Source organism: Crocodylus porosus, unplaced genomic scaffold, assembly GCF_001723895.1.
Source record: "Crocodylus porosus isolate Cpor-Errol unplaced genomic scaffold, CroPor_comp1, whole genome shotgun sequence".
NCBI lineage: Eukaryota > Metazoa > Chordata > Crocodylia > Crocodylidae > Crocodylus > Crocodylus porosus.
The window spans coordinates 16,647,907-16,659,854 of NW_017728913.1; positions in this window are offsets into that span (position 1 = coordinate 16,647,907).

Sequence of the window (11,948 nt, forward strand, 5' to 3'; positions counted from 1 at the left end):
TTTTTTTGTTTTTTTTAAAGGCCTGGGAGCTGGGGTGGATGAGGCAGCAATGGGGACAGGGGGCTGGGAGAGTGGGCAGGGGTCAGGGGGTTTGTGGAAGAGCCCCCTCACGTGGCGTGGGGCAGTGAGGGGCAGCAAGGATCTCCTGTCGCCTGGCAGCAGACGGTGAGTTGGGCTTTTTTTTCCCCAAAGAGCCAGGAGCTGGGGTGGGTGGGGCAGCCTTTGAGAGCGGGCAGGGGATGGGGTCTGTGTAATTTGGAGATTCAGCCAAATCAATTCAGGGCAGTGATTCAAATCACTGAATCAAAGCACTGTCCTCCGAATTGGCCAAATCCAAATCCAAAATGAATACTAGCCGGTTTGCATAGGCCTAATGAGCATTGAGGTAGCCTGTTGGTTTAGTGATGGGTAGATGGAAGTTCAGTGTCAGATGGGATCCTGGGCATAAGGATAAAGGTATTCCACTGTGATGATGTTCTTTTTGTGGAGTAGGTTCACTGTCTGAGCATAAGGCCAGCAGAGGTAGTTCCTGGTTTGTACAGCATAAGTAGGCACAAGTTTTGCCTTAGCAAAAAGATATTTGACTCTGTCCTAAAATGATTAAGTGCCCTTTTTCTTTGAGTACTTTGACTTATGTAGAAGTCACATATGTGTGTTATGGAAATATTAGGTTATTGTTCAAAGCAGGTAAATTAAGGTTGGGATGGTATGTGCCTTAAGTCTATATCTCCTGGTTTTTAATGATTTTTGGTTTTTTTACCTCTGTATTCTGGAAGGACATAAAATTCTACCATATAAGCTTAACATTGCATTAATGAAATTGTTGCCAATGAACGTCTAAACCATTTGAACATAAAATATTTCTGGAGGTATTGATGGTGGTGATGGAGGGAGTTGTAGTTGTCACTGCAGTTATCTGTATGAGAGTGCTACTGTGGTTAGGCAAGGGGATGATATGTGATTCATAAGTGATCCTTTTCATTCCTGTACACTTTGTCATGTAGTATGATGATAAAATGGTGGTGCTTTCAAATCATAGGAGTGTATAGTTGCTGACACGGCAGGGGGGAAAAATCATAGACATGGTTTATATCCCAAAAGCCTGATGGCTTTATTTCATGGTTGATTGGTAACAAGAACTTTAAGCATTAAGTTGGGGAGGAGTTCAGGAGAGCTAGCTGTGCTTCAAAGAAGCCTCACTAAGAGTGCAGGAACAAACCATCCCAATGTGCAGGAAGACTAACAAGTATGGCAGAAGACCAGCTTGGCTTAGCAGGGAACTCTTCAGCAAACTAAATCACAAAAAGGAAGCTTATAAGTGGAAACTTGGACAAATAACTAGGGAAGAACATGACAGCATTGTTTGGGCATGGAGAGATGAAATCAGGAAAGCCAAAGTGCAACTGGAGTTGCAGCTAGCAAGGGATGTGAAGGGTAACAAGAAGGGTTTCTACAAGTATGTCAGTAGCAAGAGGAAGATGAGGGAAAGTGTGGGTCCTTTACTGAATCGTGCAGGCAACCTTGTGACAGAGGATGCAGAAAAGGCTGAAGTGCTCAATGCCTTTTTTGCCTCAGTCTTCACAGGCAAGGTCAGCCCCTGGACACCAGGCAGCATAGTTTGAGGACAAGGTGAGCAGCCCTCAGTGCTGAAAGAGCAGGTTAAGGACTACTTAGAAAAGCTGGGTGTGTGCAAGTCCATGAGGTCAGATAGGATGCACCCAAGGGTGCTGAGGGAGTTGGCTGATGGGATTGCAGAGCCATTGGCCATCATCTTTGAAAACTGATGGTGATCAGGAGAGGTCACGGATGATTGGAAAAGGACAAACACTGTGCCCACATTTAAGAAAGGGAAGAAGGAGGATCCAAGGAACCACAGGCCAGTCTACTTCACCTCAGTTCCTGGAAAAATCATGGAGCAGATCCTCAAGAAATCCATTTTTAAGCACTTGAGGAGGAAAAGGTGATTAGGAACAGTCAGCATGGCTTCACCCAGGGCAAGTCATGCTTGACCAACATGATTGCTTTCTGTGACGAGGTGACTGGCTCTGTGGATGCGGGGAGACTGGTGGATGTGGTATACCTTGACTTTAGCAAGGCTTTTGATACAGTCTCCCACAGCATTCTCACAGGCAAGCTAAGGAAATATGGGCTGAATGAATGCACTGTAAGGTGGATAGAATACTGCCTGGAGCATCAGGCTCAGACAGTAGCAATCAATGGCTCGACATCTAGTTGGCAGCTGGTATTAAGTAGAGTGCCCCAAGTGTCGGTCCTGGGGCAGTTTTGTTCAGTGTCTTCATCAACAGCCTGGAAGGTGGTATAGCGTACACCCTCAGCAATTTTGCAGATGACACCAGGCTGGGGGGAGTAGTAGATATGCTGGAGGTTAGGGCTAGGGATCAGAGTGAGTTAGACAAATTGGAGGATTGGGCCAAAATAAATCTCATGAGGTTCAATAAGGAGAAAGTCCTGCTCTTAGGACAGAACAACCCCATGTGCCAGTACAGGCTGGGGGCTGACTGGCTGGGCAGCAGCTCTGCAGAAAAGGACCTGGGGGTTACAGTGGACAATAAGCTGAATATACACCAACAGTGTGCCCTTATTGTCAAGAAGGCCAATAGTGTATTGGGCTGCATTGGTAGGTGCATTGCCAGCAGGTCAAGGGAAATGATTATTCCCCTCTATTCAGCACCAATGAGGCCACATCTGGAACAGTTTTGGGCCCCCCTCTACAGAAAAGATGTGGACAAATTGGAAAGAGTCCAGTGGAGGGCAACAAAAATGGTGAGGGGCCTGGGGCACATGACTGATGAGGAAAGACAGAGGGAACTGGGCTTATTTAGTCTAGAGAAGAGAAGAGAGAGGGGGTTTAATTAGCAGTCTTTCAGTACCTGAAGCAGGGTTCAAAAGAAGATGGTGCTAGACTGTTTTCAGTGGTGGCAGATGACAGAACAAGAAGCAACAGTCTCAATATTTTCAAGACCCAGCTAGACAAAGCTTAAGTTGGGATAATCTTGTTGGGGATAGTCCTGCTTTGAGCAGGGGGTTGGAGTAGATGACCTCCCGAAGTCCCTTCCAACCCTAATTTTCTATGATTCTATCATTTTATGATTCACTTGATAGAAGTATAGTGCATGTCATAATATACTGCCATTGTCAGCAATGTTCTCTCTAAGGAGTAGTGCTCCATGAGCGCTCTGCTTCAGTCCTGCCTCCCCCTTTTGACACAGCATGGTCTGCTGGTAAGTGTCCCAAAGTAAGTGTTTGGGTGGAAGCGGGCAGGGTTCAGCCACCATCCTTCTCCATGCTAACTGCTACCCAGAGCAGTGCAGTGGAGTGCTGTGGGGCAGCCATGGGCTGGACGCAATTGATACAACTGAAAGGGAGGCACCAAGGCCAGCATAGGACACTTACTGAAGGTAAGCTCCTCACTCCTTATGCAGGGCAGTCAGCAGCTCCTCCCTGAGGCAAGGCAGGGGTGGACATGGGGACAGGGATGGGAGAGGGATAAGGACTGGGGCCTCACGTGGGGCCGGCAGCGGCTCCTCCCGGAGGTGAAGCAAGGCAGGTATGGAAGCTGGGGCTGGGGGCTGGCGCAGGCTCTGCTGGCTCCAGGGAACTGCTCCGCTCCCCCGCATCACCTCAGGGAGAGAGGAGGCACATGGCATCAGGGCTGGGGAGCGGAACAGTTCCCTGAAGCCAGTGGTGCTTGTGGAGCAGTTCCCCAGAGCCGGTAGACCCCATGCCAGCTCCCAGCCCCCAGCCCTGCTTTGCCTCACCTCGGGGAGGAGCTACTGCCTGCCCCACGTGAGGTTCTGCTAGCTCTGGGGAACTGCTCCGCAGGCTGCGCCAGCTCCGGAGAACTGCTCCACACCCCAGCCCTGATGCCATGTGCCTCCTTGCTCCCCGAGGTGATGCAGAAGAGTGAATCAGTTCCCTGGAGCCAGAAGAGCCTGCCCCAGCCCCAGCTCCAGCCCTGTCTCCACCCTCGCCTCACCTCAGGGAGGAGCTGCTGCCTGCCCTGCATGATGAGTAAGTATCCCAGGCTGGCCCTGGTGCCTCCACCACACTCAGCACCCAGCTTCTCTCTGGGCAGGTGGGCAGCCTTAAAAAGTTCATGCACAGCAAGATTTGTACTTGTGCATGGCTGAGCACATGCGCAGCTTAGAGGGAACACCGATCGTCAGCATCTATAATGTATAGGTTTCCCAATACTTTCAGTTTATGTTTTCAATCTAATACAAGTTATTAGTATGTCAAGATGTTGCTTCCTGCTTTATGGTGTCTGCTGCTGGAAATGTCCATCACAGGCAGAAACTTATCAGAGGTTCATTTGCATTCCTAGGGTGCATATGTCACTTTGTGCCACCATAAACATATTTATGGTAGCACAAAAGCCAAACAAACAGATGTCCATACCCCTTTTCATGCCACAAATGCCTCAAATCTGTGACCACAATACAGGTGTTATCAATTTGTGCAGCTTTATAGTGGCAGGTGTTTGTTAGGCTTACAGTGGCAGAGCACAGGCAGTCAGGAGCTGCTCATGCTCTTCAGCCGCCTCAGGCAGGTGCTCCTGGGATCTGAGGGGCTTGATCCTGCATACCCCAAGAATTCCCATGTAGGATTAGGCCCAGCATGTTCCAGGAGTATCTGCATGGCCTTTCCCTCTTACAGACATACCCTGGGAAATCTTCCAGAGGTTGCCCAGGGCATGTCTATGTAAGTTGGAGATCTCAGTTTTCCGTGTTTACGGATTTCACCCTGGGGAATCTCTGGGATATATCTTTGTAAGCAGAGAACATATTGCTCAGTGCAGGACAATAGGTGATGTGTATTTCAGCTCATGAAAGGGATCAGCTATGGCAGGAGACATCTTGCCACAGTTGATCTGCTTCATTTGGTGACGTACATTTATACCCTCAGGGCGCTGACAGACGTACAGCTCCCCGCTGTAACTCATGGTGCATTGCAAGAAGCACCATGAGTTACAGCATTCCCTCTGATCCAAAAAATGTCAGCTGTTGGGTCTGGGAGGCTGGGGATCAAGGTCCAGTTTGAGTGGCTGCATGTCTGTAGCCACTCTCCTCTAGCCCTGCCCCTCCCCCTTCTCAACTCTGGTGCTGTCTTCAGAACGGGGAGCAGGGGAAGGGAGCAGAGGGAGCTTGGTCAGGGGCTTGCCCAGCCTTCCCTATGGGTTTTGACAGGTGGATTGGAGGTGGGTTTGTCACACTGAGGTGGGGAGGCTCCAATCCACCCACTCCGCCCTCCAGCATAAGCTGGGCAAACGCCACACAGAACTCCCTCCATTCCCTTTTCCCCCTCCCATTTTGAAGACAGCACTAGGTGCGGGGCTGGACAGGTTCAACCCAGCCCTGCTCCCAATGTGTGCTGACAGATGTTAATCCAAAGTGAAGCACCTTCATGTGAACCCTCATATAATGAGCATTCAGATTGTCATGTGCTCGGGCATTTTTAAAGCATGCTGCAGCCATGCACTTCTGTCAGTGCATGGTTGTAGACTGCTTCAGGAGCCTGATCACAAGACAAGCTGTCACTTCCATCAGTGCTCATAATTTTATAGCTACAAACTGTGCCAGGCCCCGTGTCCCCACTGCAATCCCCATTCCTGCTTCAAGAAAGTCCCTCCACGAAAGTTTTTGGCCCGCACAATCTCCATCTTCCAGCCCCAGACATCCATGTGCTCATAATACACCTACTCACTTTGCATTTGATGGAATACTTGGGCAATAGATCCTATGATTACAGCCAAGTATCTATGTACTTTACCATACCTTAATATTGCATTTCCTCCTTTTCAGAGGTTTTAATTTAACCCTCTCCACAGTCTCCAAGGCAACAAGGCATTACTTGGCATCCTTAACTTTGCATTAACAGAATTCTGAGGGATTTAATTCCATTCATGTTTAAAAGAATAGTTTTTCTCATATGAACATTTTACCACAGCCTCTTCTATTGCTTCTGCCTCTGTGACAAGTATGCCTGCCACAGAATGTGCTGGCTGCATGTGTTAAATTCCTTCATTGTTTCTTCATCCTGTCCTTTTCACCCCTCTTGTCCAGCACAGCTTGGTTGCCTCTCTCCAGCTCTCAGTAAATAGGGAGGCATCATTATAGAGGAGCTGGGGACAGACAGCTGAGACTAGCTGTAGGGTCCCTTCCAGCCTTTAACAAGTATGAAATAGTGGGGATGTTTTTTTAAGAGGGTGACATGCACTGGCAGGGTAGCCTAAGAGGAAGGGTAATCCAGTAGTAGTTAGGATGTGGGATTTCAGAGATGTGACACTCCAGATGGGTGTGATTAGGATAAATATATTGACTTATAAGATTTGCATATTTTATGGTAACAGGGGACATATAAGTACTTATAACTGATTGATTGGATTTGAAGTTTTAGCTGAAGCCACTACCATCTCCCCTGCACAGCAGTGATCTGCACCTGTCCATCTCCCTCTTTCCTGCACAACACCCCCTCTTTTATTTCCAGAGCTTATACTCCCACCAGCTGCCCATTCATCTGACTAAGACATTCTTAGCTGAATGAGAATATTCCATGGAAAAGAATAGTCTGAAACAGTAGCTCTAAGACATGTGAAAGACTTATTCTTCTACATGGCTTTTCTCATCCTGCATCCATATAATCCATGATTGTGAGTCTCGCTGTCCTGACCATGCTTATTATTAGCTCCTCACCCTAGTCTTAGTATTGTATGCTTGGTGCCTGATCCAGGAATATCTATTCTTAGCTGCTCAGAGGCCAGGGTTTGCTTAGATGCCAGATCACATGGGGAATTGTGGGAGAGTTGTAGATGTATCAAAAGAGTAGGCCCCTCACCCTGCCTCCTGACCCTGGCTCACATGGAGTCAGACAGGGAGAAGAGCACAGATTCCCTGAAGCAAGGGAATCCTCTTCTCCCCAAATCTTGTCTCAAAAGTGAGAGATCAGGCCCTTCCCCTGCTTTGTGCCTCAGGCTCCCAAGTACTAACACAGGAGAAGTGAAAAAAATTGCATGGGTGCAAGTGTGCTCTGTTGCTTTCTCAATTGGGGGATGAGGGAGAAGGGTTCAGCCCCTGTAGAGTAACTGCATCCCCTGACCCTGTCTGGTGTGGAGATCAAGGAGCAAGTTCCAAACTACCTCAGAAGGGCGGAAGATCCCAGGTCTTGCTTGATCTGGTGGCAGGGAGAAGAACCTCAGTGATGTATGATCCTTTGGATCCTGCCAGAAACAGAGGCAGAATTTCAGAGGGCCTCCTAACTCCCTCATTCTTGTCACTCATCCCCCATCTACCCTTCACATGGCTCACTGCTCTTCTTCCATTCTTAATCATATGCCCATCTCCTGATCTAAGCCTATCAAATTCTCTCCAGTTCCCTACCACCCATCCCCAGTAATCTTCCTGCCTCAGTCCCTTTCCTCTTGCTTCACCCTAAACCCTGCTTCTGTTATTTCTCTTTCCCTTCCCCACAACTCCTAGTATTGCTTCCACATGCTCTCACATTCCCTTTTGCTGTTTTACCCCAAACCGTGTGTTCCCACGGTCTGCGTGCAAAAAAAAAAAAAAAAAAGAAAAAAAGGAAAAAAAATGGGGTGAGCACCTCATTTTGTTGGGGTGTTGAATGTCAGGACTCCCTTGGTCCTAGTACACAGTAAACATGATGACATTTTCGTAACTCCATTTCATCTTCCTTCTAGGTAATCAATGCTAACTGATTAATTGATGGTTTCAATTGCTGGGTAAGATTACAATTCCCTTAGAGGGAAAGTAGTAGTATATCCAACAGCTATTCTCCCAGTCTATCAGTGCAGAGCATGTATAAATTATTATCTTTCAAGAAATAGTTGTACAAATTAGCCTTGCATATTTCTTACATTTTTAAGATACCCAATTTAAAAAAGGCAAATATAGAATCATGAGAACAAATCATGCTCAGATTTCTGAAAAGTGTAGGATTCAAATGCAATGCCAGTATGGATACTGGATATAGCATAAATCATTTTACCATGTAGCGATACCACTACAGGACATAGTTGCAGATCAGATTCAATCACTACAGCTTTTGTTCTTGAGTGCCTATGTCATGTGATAATTGAGATCCATGCAAAACTTCCTCCTTAGTTTGGGCTGCACACGCAACTGAGATCACGTAGGGGGTGACTAAAAACCATGATTTGAATTCCAGCAGCATACAAAAAATGCTAATATCCTGTTTATTTTGTTAAAAAACGCTTTCAAGAGGGACTTTGAGTAATACAGTGCTCACATGCCACCCCAAATTGGAGCCACCAGCACACCCATAAACCACAAGAAATCTTGAAACAGCTTTTCTAAAGACAGAGATAGAGGAACTTTATTTTATTTTATTTTTTTAAAGAAATTTTTCGTGTTCCAAGCCAAATCAGCCAAATCAAGTCCAAATTTGTGAGTCAGTACAGAACCATAAGTGGCCCTACTACTGGCAAACATCCTCCACCCCCACCAGGGGCTTCAGATATTTCCAGAGTCTTTTGGAAGGCATCCTATGTGCAGACCAGATCCTATGTGGAGGCTTGGGGTTTGGATGCCCCCCAAGTTTTGTCTGCCTTCAGCCATATGGCCACAGAAGCAAGTTAGAGAGGAGCCTCCCATTTCCATAAAGTGAACTTTAAGCCCCAACACCTCAGTGGGTACTAAACCATGCCAGAAGAACAGTAATCCATGGGAACACTTAAGGAAAACTGCTTTCATGGACCCAGATACATGCCCTGCCATGTTTCCCCATGTTTCGCCTGCCAGATAAGTATAGAGGAACTACCTTTATAAAGGTAGTTAGTTACCTGTGCTAGTCTGAAGTTAAGCAAAATGCAGGTGGAGTGGAAACTTATAGCCTAACTCCTTCAGAGAGGCCTGAGCTTCATCTTTATCAACTGTTCTGTAGCATTCAGGGCTGAACATTGGCAAGGGCAAACCAAGCAGCCGCCCAGGGCCCGGACAGAAAGGGGACCTGAAAATGGTATTTTTTTCCCCATTGTCTGATTATTATTATCATTATCTCTGGTGAAGAGGGACCCAATACTAAAAGTTTACCTGGGGCCTCCAGAAGTCTAGGTACGGTGCTGGTAGCATTTATTGAAGTAGGGTGTAGCCTACTTGAAAACTCATTTTTCTTTGAATGAATTAGTCTAAAAGGTTCCACCTTACCTTCTTTTATTAGGATGTGGTTTTGAGAGGCCTTTGTGCTGCTCTCGTATAGGTTAATGCACAAAGCTGATCTTGGGATGTTGCAGGGATGGGCTCGTGGAATTAACTTTCACATGAATTCAAAAATTCCAAAGGCAGCTGAAACAAAGCAACTGCAGTTGCTAATCCAGCCCAGAGGCAAATATAGAAGGAAAGAGTCATATAGCTGCTCTGTACCACATTTAGCACTTGGGGGAGTGGGAGGAGATTCGTTTCCTGAATGATCCATATTCTACCTGCATTTAAGCTTCACATAGATGATGAAGATATAATCTTAGAGCAAATTGTTATATATGAAATAGGGTGGCAGGATGTTGCTGTTGCTAATTACATTTTCTCTGCCTCTGCTATACATTTGGTCCTACTTGTTCTGAATTATTTTACTTTTCTCTTGCTAATATATTCAGAGGTTTTTTTAGCCTAGATGAAGGTAAGGATTAAAGTAGACTTACTTTACGTCATGACACTGCTGTAAATTAGAGAGAACTCATCTAATGGAGTTACAATGATATAAATGAACATATTAACAAAATTAGGCCCTGCCTAGTCAAACAACAAATTTGAAGCCCATCTTTCCTGTTGATCAACACACCGAGTATTAACTATTAAGTAACCAGACTTTCATGTTGAACAACATACTCATGGCAGTTAGCTGAACAATATTTACATGTTCTATCTAGAAAAAATTAACCAGTTTAAATTTTCTTCATATCTGTATAACTTGACAGTCTGCAAAACCAATAATAGTATGAATTATGGGTTGGGCATTTCCTGGCAGGGGACAATTATGTTAAGAGCCTGATTGATTTTACCTGCCAGGAAATGCCTAACCCAGAAGTTGTTGTTGGTTAATTATTATTATTTTTGCACTTCTGTATTTTTAAAGGGACTGACATTTTTAAAAACTGCTACAGAGCTGCAGCTTTTAGTGCAAAGTTTCAGTCTTACGACCGAGTCATAAACCCCTTAAAACAGGAGTTTGTAATGGAAATGCTGACATTACAGCAACCATAACAGTGAACATACTTGTAATGAAGGGTTTGATAATGGGTCTGATAATGAGTTACTAACTTTATCTTGCAATAGAAATGGTGGTATGACTAATTTATTTAACTTCTGTAACCATAAATTAGCCCATACATTTATTCAGCTGTTAAAATTCACTTACATTGTTTTAGCTTTCTAAAATAAAGTATGTTTCTATTCCAAGGTTATAATGGACTTGCTAATGGGGTATTGACTACTGTTTCTTATCATCCATCTTCTGATGGCAAGGTGTTCATTACTCTTCACTTAATAATTCCCAGTTTTCTCTACATCCACATAAAATTACTTTTATTATGAATTCATTCAACTTGCAGTCCCAAATAGCCACAGCAGCAGTCAGTGTAATGAAGTTGGCTTTACTGTATAGTACAAAATAGCAATTTCAGGGATTTCTGAGAGATTTAAAATTTTCTTAACTTGAGATTTAGCAAGCATATGCACATCCTATTCCTTAGAAACATCGGGAAAGCTGTGTAGTATCCTCTGAATTGACAAACATTTAGTATAAAAATGATTTCAAAAAGGTTTGGTGTGGTTGCATCACCCATTGAAATAAATTATGGTAGAGTGAGTCCTGAGAGAGAAAGTAATTTTGGTTTAGTATAATTTCTCATTTAAATCCTTATGCTTTTAAAATAGAAACCAAAGAGCATATAATAGCTCCAAAGAGAATAAACTACAAAGTGCTTGATTGTATCTGGTCCAGACAAGGAGAGTGGAAGGCAAAAGTAATCTTTTATAACTTTATATTTATCCCTGGCATTTTGTCAGCCCTTATTAATGACTATCTCACTCTTCAGGCTGAGGGATCCCAATTAGCTTGAAAACCTTTAATGACATACAATATCAGAATTGCATCACTTGTGATTGAAATGAAGCAACCTCTTAAAAAGCTGTAAGTGTTAACACAGTACAGTGCTTCCATTCACATGTTCAAACCTCCAGCCTTTTTAAATCCCAAATGTTCCTTAGTTAAAGTGGATGAAATGTGGAAAGGTGCATTTAAAACCATTACAGGTTGTCATAATCTACTAAGAGAAAACTGGCAGAAATTGACTTCCTTGTTTATAGTATCAGTAAGGAAATTAGACTGAATGGATAAAAAGGATCATTTCCTTTCTCATGGCAAATAAGGTCCTTGTGAATATCATTTTGAGGTACATTGGCAGAGCTGTTTTGGGCATTTTCATGATCATAATCCATAATCTACTTATAATGTAGATATATTGAAGACTTTATATTCAGGGAATGTTAATCAATACTTTTCAGGAGGCCTACAAGAGAAAAGGCAAGGTTAAAAAGGATGGCAAAAAATATTTAAGTGTGGTTGTAGTGATCCATTCAGAATGGAGGCACTTTCTAGGCCCAGTATTGAACCAGTAACCAATTTAAAGGGAAACTCTCAATTAAGACTTGTCAGCACTTAAATAAGCTTTAGTTTGCTTTTTAATTGAAAGGCACCCATTTAAAATAAATTGTGAAACAGAATTTTATGGACACAATTTAAACTCCACCTTAGAGTTCTAAAGGAACTGGCTGAGGTCATTGCAAGTCCCCTGGCACAACTTTATGAGCACTCGTGGTGCTCTGGTGAGGTACTGGAGGACTGGAAGAGGGCCAACATGGTCCCCATCTTCAAAAAAGGCAGGAAGGAGGACCTGG